This window comes from Festucalex cinctus, chromosome 19 (genome assembly GCF_051991245.1).
Source record: "Festucalex cinctus isolate MCC-2025b chromosome 19, RoL_Fcin_1.0, whole genome shotgun sequence".
Taxonomy (NCBI): domain Eukaryota; kingdom Metazoa; phylum Chordata; class Actinopteri; order Syngnathiformes; family Syngnathidae; genus Festucalex; species Festucalex cinctus.
In genome coordinates, this window is record NC_135429.1 from 13,892,571 (window position 1) to 13,907,782 (window position 15,212).

Here is a 15,212-nt window from a genome sequence, read left to right on the forward strand (position 1 = left end):
TTGAAGTCACACGATTTACCATTTTTGGCAGTCAAACATGAATATTTTGCCTATAATAAATTTCATATTTTCATTATTTTTCATGTACAATTAGTACCTTTAAAAACACATTTTGCATCTTGCTGTCGACTGAAAATGACATCACAAGGGCGCAGGTAACCAATCACAGCTCAGCTTGTGAATGTCACATGACCAAACGTAGAAAAGAGGTGAACTGTGATCTGTTACCTGAGCCCTTGTGATGTCATTTTCAGTCGACAGCAAATTGCAAAATGTGTTTTTAAAGGTACTAATTGTATGTGAAAAATAATGAAAGTATCAAATTAATTATAGACAAAATATAAACTTTTTTTTTTTTTTTTTTTTTTAGTGGTACCACTAGAAGTCTATCTGTAAATGTGCCTCCTTTTTGGTAACATGAACTAAAATGTTCATTGCACTTTTGCAGCAGCTAACAAGCTATTCGCGTATCCACTCATTTACAACTAGAGCGCAATCAGATCAGCTTCCCATGCTCATTTCTGCCGATCAAAATCTGGGAAAAAATAACCTCCATTGTTTTATCACAACACCCGCTGCACTAACACTGAAAGATTCTGGCAGCCGACTGGGTTCCTCCTTCATCAATGACTAGCGAGTGACCAGGGACTATTGTCTTGAGCTGCAATCGCGTGCAAAGAAAGAGTGAGAACATCAGCACCTGATGATTAAAAAAAAAAAAAGAAGAAAAAAAGGATGAGACCAGAATGAGGCATAATTTATAGACCACCTGTCAACCAGAGAGTTAAAATTGAGATGTTTACATTCATACCTACAGATGGGAGTGTCGTCAGGGAATTGGAGCCCTTGAAAAAATATCACTTGGTCCCTGTCAGTCATACTGAGTCAGTGAGCCTTCAAATCATCACTTTTCTACCCTTTACGACACCCATACCTGCAAGTAACAGACCTCCATTTACAACCTAAATTCTTATTTGTTCCAGGAAATTGTTTTTATTAATTATCAACAGTTTATTATCCATTTCATAGTGTTTCTGTTGACTGCACTACTTCCAATTTGTGTATGTAAATGTTCGATTTTTTTTTCCAATCAAATTTCAGCCTCTATTGCCATGTCAATCTTTTTTTTTTTTTTGACTTGTCCTTCATTTTAACAATTCAGTAAAATAACAAATGAAAATAGACAAGACAGATATTTCAGTTCAGTTATATTGATCACAAAGACTACACATCATCATAACGTTTAGGTAAATTATTGCCATAAATTTCTTTAAATATTTTTTTTTCTTAAACAGTTATCAGCCATAGCTCCATAACAAACAGGTTAACGTTTAAACACACTAAATTTTGTCAGTGGTTACAGCAAAAATTTGACTGTGCGTTCACTTTTCTTTTATTTATTTATTTATTTATTACAAGACATACTATATAACATATAAACCCGCTAAAAACAAACTAACAAGTGTGGATAATTTTTTTGTTTGTTTTTAAATTCAAAAATTGTGAATTATGTGTATGAAATTTCCCCAAGAGTAATATAAGAAAAAGATTTGTATCGCATAGCTCGTGATATATTTTCGTTTACAAAACCTATGCACTGACTAGTCTAGTCTTATTATTGGAAATAAACTCTTTAAAACATCACTCCAAAATTGAAACAAAAACAGAGCAGTGACAAAATAAAATAATTATGATTTCAGGTTCAAAATTGCTGCCAAAATAAATGTTTTTAAACCACTTAAGTGTCGACTTAAAATGACGTCACATCTTAAAATGACGTCGCAGTTGCCCGGGTTGAAGAAATGTCTATTTCAGTCGACAGCAATTTAGTAGCAAAACGGCCGCTCCCTTCGATAACGCAATATTAATGAGAATGCCGTGTTTAGACCAGTGGGCACACATACATGTTGTAATGGATATTATTCAGTTTACGTCCACTTTTAGAGGTGAATTAAGTTGTAGAAGCCCCCACTAAAGCGCCATGTACCGGCCAAACATGATTTGTTTTTGTACTGAGGGAAGAAATGTGAGCAACGGCAACCAGACTGGTAATTGATTGATATAATATCATTTACAGTAACACACGGAGAGAATTGAATCGTTGTGGGCAATTGAGGCTGAAGCGTTTTTAATTTGTTGTTGTTCCCCATAAAAGCCACAAGAGGTCAGCATCTCCTCTCGCACCGATGACTGGCTGTCCATCTCCAGCGGGGAACCCCACAGCGATTCAGCCTCCAGCAAGTACAGGACAAAGACCCCATCACTCACTTTGACTCTCAATATCCGTTGCAAGCAGGTGATGATCTCTTGTAAATCGAGACATTAGTCACATATTCACCTGAGGCACTGAGGGTTGTCACGGTCTGCTCAACTGGAGCTCCACAGCACTGACGTAAACTGAAGATAAAAGTGGCGACTTACTGTTGTTTAAATAGATTTGAGAGATTCATTATAACCCCTTGCATATTCCAAACGGAATGAGGATGTCCTCCTCATTTTTTGACCCACTGCACGCACCCGTCCTGGACTTTTTCTAATCGGTTACTTGCATAATCTGAAATGGGGGGAAAAACATTACCCAAATATTTTGGCAAGAACAAATATCCTCTCATACATAAGCATTTATTGAATAATTTATTTGAATGCATTACGTTTATTGCTCAAACACAACCTGTGCTACCGTTAAAGTAACCATCCGCTATCAAGCTAAAGGATCATTGGCCGTCAAAAAATGTGATTAATCTGAGTTAATACATGATTAATGCGATATTTTTTTGTGATTAATCAATGGGTTAACACTAACTTTTAAAGCACTAGTTTATACTCGTAGGCTAATTGCTACAAACATAGCAATATTTTCCCGTAATTATGGGGAAAATGTCAAAGCTAATAATAAATCATAACAGATGATGATTATGACTAAACAATGCGTTTTTTTATTAACTTAATTTTCAAACATATTAGTATAATGTGGCCAAATGCTTAAAGGGATACTTGACTCATTGAACAATTTTCAGCAGTGAAAAATTAATATTTTTTCCTGAATGAATTTCATAACTTCATTATTTCTCATGTGCAATTAATACCTTTTAAAAACTATTTTTTCCTCTTGCTGTCGACTGATGATGACATCACCTGTGCTAAGGAAGTAGGTAACGACCAATCATGGCTCACCGGTTTTCTGGGTTTGGTCATCAAACTGAGCCATGATTGGCCATTTCCTACTTCCTCAGCACATGTGATGTAATCATCAGTCGACAGCAAGCTGCAAAAATACTTTTTAAAGGTATTAATTGTACATGAAGTTACCACATTAATTATAGACAAAATATTAACTTTTTACTGCTGAAAATGGCTCCATGGGTCAAGTATCCCTTTAAAAAAATGTTTATCACGTGTGCATACACAATACCCTGTGGCATGATGGGAAAATTTGCTATATTTGTACCATTTAGCGTTCGAACATACCCTCGAGTACATTAATCAAAAATCAAAACACCAAAAATGTTTAGAAATTTGGCAATTCCACGCCTCCGTATCATTCTTTAACAAATACGTCGAAATACTCTCCAAGCACACAAGTTTAGTGTAATCCCCATCATGACAAATGCGCGACGGCCATTTTGTCCCATCATTTCCACCTATGTTGGTGAATCAAAATTCCTCTTAATCGGGCTTGTGCTCATGATTTGTTAACCTGCAGAAACAACGCCCCTATTTCTCAGTAATGATGCATCAAAATGACATTGGCAAAAAAAAAAAAACCCTGAAGTTTCGAGCGATGACGCCCTCAAAAAATTAATAACAATGGAAAGTAATGTTATATGTAGAGAATGACTTTTTTTTTTTTTTTTTTTTAAATTGTTTTCACAGGAGTGTTTATGGCCCAAAAAAAATAGGTATACCTGGGCTTCAATCACACAAGCTGTCAGTGCAGGAGTCTGCACCATGGCCCAGGTGAAGAAAACATAGTTTGATGTTAAAGTGGATGCAAAGAAGAGGATGGAAGACCTGAGGAAAAAGAAGAAAACTGGAGGAGGACTACGATTACCTGATCTCATTCCACAGGATGAACAATATGCTGCAACAATGGGAAACTTGGCATCTCGAGCAGATGTGGACAGAAAATGTGATGACAGTCATCTCTCACTGCCAGGTAATTTAATATCTTGCAAAGAATGTGTGAAGATAGCTGTCTTATGTCATATCACAGAACATTAAGTGTTAAAATGAAAGATTCTATGTCCATTTCATGGTTATTCAGGTGTTAACTCAAATACTCTGTTTCACTCATTTGTTATTTGTTTTTTTTTAAATAAATGATTGTAGTTCCAATATGCTGTGCATCTTGGGTAAAAGATGCGGTCTGATGAGATCCAAAATTTGTTTTCTAAGTGCTGCTGAGATAGGAGATTTTTCACCTTAGCCAGCTGCCTAAGATGAAAAAAAGCTGGATTTGACAACAGCGGCAATTTGCCGGTCCATTTTAGTCACTGTCCATCTTGACACCCAGGTTTGAGACTGTTGGCTTTAGATAGTGTGCCAGAGGACCCAAGTCTGCAGGATGAGAAGAGCCGCTGGGACCAAAGACCATAACTTCTGTTTTCTTTTCATTGAAGTTCAAGAAATTTAAAGCCATCCAGGCTTTATTTTCTTCTAGACAGGACAAAGGAGGCCTCAATGAGAAAGCGTCCTTTTTACTAAGCGGGACATAGATCTGACTGTCATCTGCATAGCAGTGAAAAGAGAGCCCATGTTTTCTGATGGAGCCCAAGGGCAGTAAATATAATGAGAACAGTATGGGCCCCAATACAGAACCTTGTGGAACACCATATGACATACTCTGGATAATTAAAAGTATTGTATATCCTGAATGCTAGCACACCTGCTAACTTTGAGTCTCTACTTGTCAAACTTTGGCAAAAACGCTGGAGAAATATCCTTTGTCTGTAGAATGAATTGCTTTTCCCTTTGTTCCCTTCTTGGTGAAACAAGGCTTCCATTTCCCTTTCAAGGGATGAAAGTACGACGATTCTGCGATAAGAATCTTCGATCTAAGTCACAGAGGGTGGCGCAGACGCATTTGAACGTTGGCGCGATAAGGCTGGCCTTGTGTCCAGAGCCCAGATAGCATCACGCCGCATGCAGCGAGTTGTCGACTACTTTTAAAGTCACAGGTCCAAAGGATTTCTTCCTTTTTGCACTCTGCCGCGCTCTTATGTAATGTGTTTGTGTCGGTTGTAACTGTGAGGCGTCTGGGGCTTTCTTGATCCAGATGAGTTGTGATATAAAAAAAAAAAAAAAGCTTCTTGTTCATCAATAATGGATTCACAGTGAACACGTCAAAACCCGACATAGTACGCCAGAACAGTTATATAACGCTTGGATGTCAGGCTAAATGCTACGGAAAGGCACGTTGGCCTTTTTCAAAACGGGGGGGGGGGGAGACAATGACGGCTCTTTCGAAACCCCCCCATGCCGACCTGGCGGCCCCCCGATCTCGACGGCCCCTCCCCTGGCCCGGGGCCTGACATTTTGATGGAGCACATCGAGGTCGGTGGCGGTAACAAGCCACCGCTGAGACGTCGCCGCTCATTTGTGCGCGCCAGCCGTCCCGCCGCTTTCAGTGAACCAGGTGATGGATACGGGCACTTTCATCTCAGCCATTACTTTCAGTCTGCTGGCTGCCAATGGTGACCTTTCCCCAAATGTTGCTTTGGAAGTACGTAACGCTTTAGCTAAGTTGTAGTGAGCAAGAATGTGGCAAGTGATGGCTGGCAGAGTCCACAGGTTGCTCAGCACCGGATAACAGCACTTAGCAGGTGTAGTGTTATGTAATAAAACTTAATAGAGTGTTCCTACTAATAGGAATGTAACCATAAAGGCAATATCGTGATATTAAAACTGTCACAATATCGTCGTCATGTTCACAATATTTAAAAGGAACACATCTGTTAAAAAAAAAAAAGTAATGTTGATTTCCCTTTGTGCAGTTCTAACACCCTCTAGTGGCTAGTTTATTAGTGCAATTTCATTTTCATTAGGGATGTTTTGGCTTTCTATGTTTAAAATCTATGCTAATCGTCAGATGAAGGGGAACCTAGTTTGCTTGTGAAGCGATCAATGTGTGCTTGCATTAGGAAGGAAGAGCCTCAATATTGTTATTAGAGATTGTAGGTGGTTTATACGCATTGCTGTTATGTACAAAAGCACAATATTGTGCGTTTTTTTTTTAGTATGAGCTCTTTTTTTTCTTTTTTTTTAAACAATATTGTGATCTTTTTTAAATATCGCCAACCCTCCCACAATATCGTGATAATTATCGTATCGTGACCTTCTTATCGTGATATCGTATCGTGATGTTTGGATATCGTTACATCCCTAATGTCCAATAAAACATCAATTCTACCTTGCAACAATAATTTAAAAAACACAAACATATCTGTGTATTTTAAGATCGTACTGCAGTATTCCTGTTATGCATCCAAGAGTGATTGGTTCCCCGTCAATTAATTGATCGATGCAAAATGGACGATCTGTATAAATTGGGCATCATCTAAAGTTGTAAAGCAACTTTGCACATCGGTGAAAGTCATTTATGTTTCCTTCCCAGAGATAGGATGTGTGTGGGGGTGGCAAGATAGTGGGGTAAAAATAAAGAGCAAATAGAATGAGTCACCCTTCCCTCAATCCCAGTCTGGTTATAAATAAATCCACGTCGACACGCGCACATGCATACGCTTCCACACGCGCGGCTGACATTACATAAGCCTGCGTGGGAGGTGTGACGCGAGGCATGTTTAATTCATGGATGTGGGGACTGAAGTCAGGGGTAGGTCTTGTACCACAGAGAGCCCCCGAACGCATCACTTATTTTTGGTGGGATTTCCATCACACCTCTGGAGAGTGTGACTTGAGTGTTAAATCCGTTAGGTGGAGTGGGGGAAGTGTGAGGTCGGAGGTCGTTCCGAAACTTGACGGCACTGAGCTGTTGGCAGATGACATGATGTCCCAAAGTGGTCTTTACAGTATGTTCTATGCGCCACCATTGGTCTAAATACATTATTCTGATTAATATTGTGATTGTGGAATATGAATAAAGCAGCACAATTCACCTTTTTTTTTTTTTTTTTTTTTTTTAAATGGCTATCTCAGGGGGCAGCCATTTTGCAATTTGCTGTCAACTGACATCACAGTTTGCTCATCAGGTAACGACCAATCACGGCTCAACTTACGAGCATCACATGACCAAACTCAGAAAACAGGTGAGCCGTGATTGGTCGTTCCCTGAGCAATGAGCAATCATGATGTTATTTTGAGTCAACAGTAAGTGGCAAAATGGCCGCCCCTGAGATGGATGAAGACGGGTGGATTTTGCTGCTTGAAGGTTAAGTAAACACAAACTTTTTTTTAAAGGGATACTTTACTTAGCTATTTTTGGCAGTCAAACATTAATATTTTTCCTATAATAAATTTGATACTTTCATTATTTTTCATGTACATTTAGTACCTTTTAAAAACATATTTTGCAACTTGCTGTCAACTGAAAATGACATCACAAGGGCTCAGGTAACCAATCACAACTCAGCTTGTGAATGTCACATGACCAAAGCCAGAAAATCGGTGAGTTGTGATTGGTTACCTGAAGCCCTTGTGATGTCATTTTCAGTCGACAGCAAGTTGCGTAATGTGTTTTTAAACACACTTTTTTTTTCAGTTATAATGTATTTTGTTTCTATAATGTGCTCAGCAATAAGACAAAATAACTCATAGATAACTCATATAACAGATAACTCAGATAACTCATAGTGCAAAATATAAGCTAATTAAATTTCCAGTTTATGGCTATTTTGCTACCGATAATTAAGACACTTCTAAGGAAATGAAAGAATCTGGATTAAGTCCAAGGTCAGGTGCAATATATTTCTATTTTGTCCACAGGGGGCGCAAAACTCTTTAGAATTAATTTGCTGTGTGTTATGTGATGGTACAGCTGCTACAAATAATGCGTAAGATCTAAAACTCCAATTGTTTTGTGTTTGGTTTGCAGCACACAAGAACAGTGAGGCAAGCTCCTTATGCAAGGCCGGCCTCAAGTCTCTCTCCTCTCAGCCTCGGGCTGCGCGCTGCCATGATGTTCCCCAGAGCCTGAGCACACGGGGACCAGAGAAGGTTATGAAGTGCTGCATGTAACTCATAAATCAGCTGATGGATGAAGCACCAGGGGAGCTGCTTCCGACTCCTCCTCTCCTCGACTCCCCGACTAATACGGTATTTTTCCAAATAACCCAGTGTTTTTTTTTTTTTTCTTGCGACTTCCCTCCTCCTATTTTCTTTTTCCAGTTGAAGGTCTTAAAGTAGAAACAATGCAGCTGATGGGATTTTTCCTTTCCTGCAAATGTTTTCCAGGCTTTTAAAATGTAAACAAGCAGAAAGACTTGATACTTTTATGAAGACTTTACATGAATTCATGATCTGGGTTTAAACTCTCTGGATGCATCATTAGGGACACCCACAGAATATAATAACATCCAACACAAGAGCTATATTGAAAACTTTCACTGATTAGTCGCGATATATTTAAGTTTTTAAGTGCCTTATTTTTAATGTATGAGAATAAAGCATAATTGCACGTCTACTACAGTAGGTGGCAGTGGCGCTGTCTGCAAAGAGTTTTTTTTTTTTTTAGCTTTTTCTTATATCTGGAGGATGTATGGTGGACAAAGAAATAATTAACTCATTCACTCCCAGCCATTTTCACTGAAGCAAACCCCTTCATTCTCGGCTGTTTTACTGGGTTTACTGACTGATTTCGCAAGGCCCACAGAATATTGTGTTCCATTGCTATAAAAACATGGAACCTACCAAAAGAAAGATTCGAGTCTCCTCTTTCATCAGGAAAAAAAAGTATATTTATCTGTTTACGTTTAGCAGCAATTAGCTTTAGAATATAGCTAAGTTTCATTATTATTCACCAACCTGTTGAAAACACTGGCAAAAAGAGCTTGTTGCAACATGGTCCTGGCTGATCTCTTATACTCTGCTGCCATCTATTGGCCGTTTTTTTGTAATAACTACATTTGCTTTAAGCAACCTCTTCAGATCAGAAGCTGCAACAAAGCCTTCTGTATGCTACAGTATAAAAAAATATATAATAATCATAACAAAAACGTATAACTACGTTTTTTGGGAGTGAAGGACAAAGTATTAAAAAACCGTATTAAAAAAAACATATTTATATGTTTTGGGGGTTGACTGAGTTAAGAACTAATTTAAACCTATGGAGAAAGATTTGCTACAGGAAGAGCTCTGGCGTAGAAATCAATTTATAATAGCATTGCATCACATCGTGTTATGTTGATTTATACTAACCAATCTAATCTGAGTTGGTATTTTATGATCACTATGCATTTTTTAATGCACCTCTCAGCTAGTTAAAACTCCAAAACATCAAGACCATCATAGTACATTTGTCATTTCGACACATTAAATGCAACTTTGTGTTTTTCCAATCGGATTCAAAATGATTTCCTTTTTGCTCCGTCCACTCATCTGAAAAATGGCGTGCCAACGGGCTCTTGTCATCTAAGCATTTTCCCTTATTAGCAAAGCCAGGCCTTCCCAACTGCAGGAATTTTCCTCCCTGTGGTCACGTCACTGGAAATGTTGACACTAAAGGAGGCTGCTCCTAAAAAAAATAAAAGCACTCTTCCTGCTTGAGGAGCAATCCCTGCCTCCTCTCCCTCATCCGTCCCATTCTGTGACGATGATGATGATGAGATATCATCAGTTTTGACTCACAAATGCATATGCAGGCTTAGTGGCATTCCTGAATGGCAGCAAATGCTAAAGATGTAAACCAGGGGTGTCCAAACTTTTTCATTTGAGGGCCACATACAGAAAATCAGAAGGGCCATATAATGTTATGAAGAGAACAATTTTTTTTAGTCCTAAAAATTGTACAAATAATTTATTTGTGCTTTTGCATATTTGTCAGGTTTAAACACCATCTGACATTTTTAAACTGCACAAATGAGGAGACAGACATTAAAATGAGAAAACAAGGCCTTTCTTGTACAAGGAGAGATGAGCGAGAGATGTGTGCTGGTCGCAATCCTCTGGCCCACTCTGACACACATTCACATTTCTTGTCTTTTTAATGGAGTTCGCTAACAAATGGTCACAAAAGGAGGCGGAGAAATAGCAGCGTTGTGACATCACAAATACAACAGTCATAAACACAGGAGACATCCTTTAACCATAAAACTTTTACGATCACTAATCCTTGAAGGCTGTCTATTGTCCTGGTGTGGAGTTCTTCATTCCCAAATTCCAGATGACCTTAGGTTGAATACATGCTTTACAATTAACTCTATGTAATAAAAGTGAAAATATGGAATAATATATACATAATAATCCCAACAATATTTAGAAATTTTTTTACAGTATAAACCAATTTATTTGTAATATGGTAGTAGGGTTATTATAGTTTTGGAATTTTTCACTTTAGTTAGTTTTTATTAGCTTAGTTCTTGAAAAAAATGCTTAGTTTTAGTTTAGTTTGTTAGTTTCAGTATTAGTATTTGTTTTATTTTTTTTATGTGTATTACTTGTGCGCAATATTTAAAAAACACCATGGGAGCAACGTCATCTGAAGGTGCGTTTCTATTGGCTGCTGCAAGATGATGTCACTTCTGTGTGACATACTTTCAAACGTCATTATTCCGGTTGATATAAAAATAAATCTACTAAAAATCACATTTAAAATCATCTCCAAAGGCTCATGCCAACAATTAATTACTAAAGACTTAAACAAAGAACATGTTTGCTATAATTATAGTTAGTTTTAGTTAGTTTTGTAAACATAAAATCCAGTTTCAGTTAGTTTTCGTTTTTTTAAAAAGAATTTTCGTTTTTATTGTATTTCGGTAACAATATTGTTTTTTGAATTTTAGTTTTACTTCTTTCATTAGTTTTAGTGAACTAAAATAACCTTTTAATGGCACCTGTTTTTCGATACCCTCCCTTCTTACTTTGACCATCTCCAAACATTTTTGTTTTGTATATTTTATTTGAACTGAGTCAAATGCCATTTTTAGCATATGTCGCAGGCCACCGAAAAATGGACGGAGGGCCGTAGTTTGGACACCACTGATGTAAACTGTTTGTACTGTACGTTGCTTTTAGACTGTAAATTGACCCTATATGTTTGAATCTGAGTGCGAATGGTTTGTTTATATGTGCCTGGTCATGAGCTGGTGACCATCCGTGGTCATAATGAGGCTATAGAAAATGAATGGGTAGATATGGGTCAACTGGGGACACTGACATAAAGGGAATCGTTTTTTTTTTTTTTTTCTTTCCTAAAAGCAAGCATACTTTGAATGTCTGGAATGAACCACTTTGGTCAAATGGAATTACCTCAGCTCCGTTTTTTTCCGAGAAATACTGCATTTAAGGTTGGCATTGGGGGGGAAAAAGTGATTTTTCTTTGTGCTGGGCACCAGATTGTTCCACTTGGTGCAGTTGGTAAAGTGCTTCCATTTCTGCTCCACTCATTCAACCCCAAATACCACATTAAGTACTGAACAATGGCGGAAGATGCTCTTAAGTGCAATTGGATCAAGTGGCTTGTTAAAATACATCCAGATCAGATGTTTAATTTGTCGAGATAGTTTTGACGTTCAACCAAGACCATCTTGTTGAAACAAAAAACAAATTTTTTTGAGTTAAGTATTTTTTAGATTAATCATAAATTTGTGGTACGTTTTCAGTCTAACGCTTTTAGTGCTGTCACTATCGAATAGGGATGTAACGATAAGGGCAATATCGTGATATTAAAACTGCCACAATATCGTAGTCGTCATGTTCACAATATTTAAAAGAAATACATCTGTTAAAAAAGTTAGGTTGATTTCCTTTTGTGCAGTTCTAGCATCCTCTAGTGGCTAGTTTATTAGTGCAATTTAATTTTCATTAGGGATGTTTTGGCCTTCTATGTTCAAAATCTATGCTAATTGTCAGATGAAGGGGAACCTAATTTGCTTGTGAAGCGATCAATGTGTGCTTGCAATAGGAAGTAAGAGCCTCACTGTTATTAGAGATTGTAGGTGGTTTATATGCATTGCTGTTATGTACAAAAGCACAATAGTGTTTTTTTTAGTATGAGCTCTTTTTTTTTTTTTTTTTATCATATTGTGATCTTATTTAAATATCGCCGACACCCCCACAATAACGTGATAATTATCATATCGTGACCTTCATATCATGATATCGTATCATGTTGTTTGGATATCATTACATCCCTACTATCGAATATTTTTAGAATCGATTAACCTATTGATTAATCGACTAATAGGATTAATTTTAATTTTGCATGAAAGTGTATTACAAAAGCATTTTAATTCAATAACTGTAAATATAAATTAAAAAGATTCTGTATTGTCTTAAAGTGCAATAAGACAGGTCATTCATAAATATAAGAAAATACATGTACTTTTAAATTCATGTGAACAGTAAATTAAAAAACAAAACAAAACAGTAAGACACAAAAAAGGCCTTTAAAATTAATTTTCTTATGAATTCATAAGGAAAAAAGAGATTAAAATAATTGATTCATGGTTTTATGAATCGATATCAGGGAAAAGGAAAATCAATTTGATATTGATTATTCGATTTAAACCCAGCCAAAAAAATGGGTTCTACTGTTTAATTTTAAAGAGAGACCTATATATTGTAATACTGCATTGCATTTTAAAGTGCATGAAATTAATGGCAGTGTTCTATTCTTCTAATGTGTAGTTCCTGATAGTAAAAAAACGGCCACACGAGGGGGTCCAATACTAGTATCCATTGCGAGTACCGATACTATAATACAGAATGGTTGACCCCATTTTGTAAGCCAATAATTTTGACAATTTTCGTTGGAATGACCTCAAATTTTCACAGCTTATGTAGAAACGTTTCAAGTTTTTGTGTGTAACATTGAGCTTAAACAAAACACAGGAAAGGAAGGTCTGAACGTCCTAAAAAGCGCTTGGGCTGTAATTCCAAAATATAACCTGCCACTTGGTGTTGAACATTTATGAAAATCTGTCATAGAATCAACAAATATTTGTACTTTTCTTTGTAAGTTTAACCAATAAAACTTATGACCTTCAATATAAAGTGTATTTAGCTTCATTAAGATCCATCAAGTAGTTTCCGAGATATGGGCATTTAGAAATGGGGTCAACCATTTTGGAACACCCTGTATAAAGACAGGTATCGGCAGTTGTCCCAGCTATGGCTCCTTCCTGTTTTTTTTGTTTTTGTTTTTTCAACAGTTTGCAAGGTTAAGAGTTTCTTTCCCAAAGCTCCCCAGCCATGTAGAATGCACTGATGCCCGTGCGTCAACATGTGTGTATTTGAGGGGTTGACTCGAGGGAGGAGTCTTGAGCATTACCAAGGCAACAGCCTCAGTTATGTAACGTCATATGGTGTTGTGAAAACAAGGCATCCAGCAACGTGTTCCCCCACAGCATGGATGGAAACCAAAAATTGGCTTTAACGCTTCAGTTCAATTCAAGTTTTCACTTGGTGTCGCTTTTCTCGCTAGTTAACCCAATCATTCTTTAGCAATACAAATTGTATGAATAACAGTTGACGTACCCTCACAAATCAATGATAATAATGAGAAATATCATCACTGGTTAGACTTTTTTTTTTTTGGCGGAGACTTGTGCCTCTCGTTTATGTATTTTTATACATTTTTAGATATTTATATTTATATTCTTGAGTTTAAAAAAATGCACCAGACCTCTAATGAACACGACATAAATTATGATCACATTCCCTCCCCCACACAAGTGGCTGTTTGTTCTGCTGGGCAGCTTCGCTTATGTTCTTCGGGATATTATTAGCATGACTGTCAGTTACTCACTGTGATGCAGCAGAGAAAGTCCCCGTCTTCACACTTATGATATTATTACATTGAGAACGGGCCGAATCAAGTTTGGGACTTTTTTTTTTTTTTTTTTTCGGTCAAGAAAATATTTTTCAAGTTTGTACTGCGGGAAGAGAGGAAGATATGTGAACCATCAGGCAAAAAAAAAAAAAAGACAATTTTTATAAAGACAATTATTTGAAGAGGGTGACGATGTATAACGAACACATGACGTTCCACAGGTTTCAATTCTGGGGCTTCTGGTGTTTGTTTTAAAGCAGGGGTGTCCAAACTATGGCCCGGGTGCCATTTGCGGCCCGCTGTCCATTTTTTAGTGGCCCGCGACATATGCTAAACATGGTATTTGACTCAGTTCAAATAAAATAAAAACAAAAATGTTTGGAGATGGTCAAAGTAAGAAGGGAAGGTGTGAAAAAACACAGGTGCTATTAAATGTTATTTTTGTTAACTAAAACTAACGGGAAAAAAAAACGAAGATGCTTTAAAAAAAAAAGAAAACTAACTGAAACAACATTTTATGTTTACAAAACTAACTAAAATAAAACTAGAATTATAGCAAAAATGTCCTTCGTTTTAGTCTTTGGTAATTAATTTAATGCATGAGCCTTTGGGGATGATTTAACGTTTATGGCGGCATACATCATGATTTTACTAATCGTTATGAAACATTTTTGGCGGTCAAAGAGTTAATATAAACCGGAATAATAACGTCACGCCTATGGTGTTTTTTTTAAATGTTGCGTGCGAGTAATACACATTTAAAAAAAAAAAAAAAAAAGACTGAGGCTAACTAAACTAAAACTAAGCATTTATTAAAGAACTAAAACTAATTAAAAAAAACTAACAGAACCACCCTGAAAATAATTAAAACTAACTAAATTTAAGAAAACAAAACTCAAAACAAAATAAAAACTAAAATGAAAAATTCCAAAACTATAATAACCCTACTGCCATATTACAAATAAATTGGTTTATATACTGTAGCATTTTCCTAAATATGCAAAAGCATCAATAAATTATTTGTACAATTTTTAGGACTAAACACAATTTCTCTTCATAACATTATGTGGCCCTTGTGTCCTTCGGATTTTCTGGATGTGGCCCTCAAATGAAAAAGTTTGGACACCCCACCCCCTTCCCCCCATATTGCACTCTTCTATCTTGTTCATAGTACTTTTCTTTCAGCATTGAAAGTGATAAATACATCTCCATTATGATGTGGGCGTGCAGACAGAGGGGGGGGGGGGTGCTCAGTTTTCGTAACCGA

At 36.8% G+C, this 15,212-nt stretch overlaps 1 long non-coding RNA gene across 1 annotated transcript; it reads left to right on the plus strand.

Moving 5' to 3' along the window:
* The first annotated feature begins 2,180 nt into the window (after positions 1-2,180).
* Positions 2,181-8,258, plus strand: LOC144007071 (uncharacterized). Its single transcript, XR_013280060.1, has 3 exons — positions 2,181-2,296; positions 3,874-4,156; positions 8,051-8,258. It is a non-coding gene; the product is annotated as an uncharacterized LOC144007071 (long non-coding RNA).
* Positions 8,259-15,212: the final 6,954 nt, after the last annotated feature.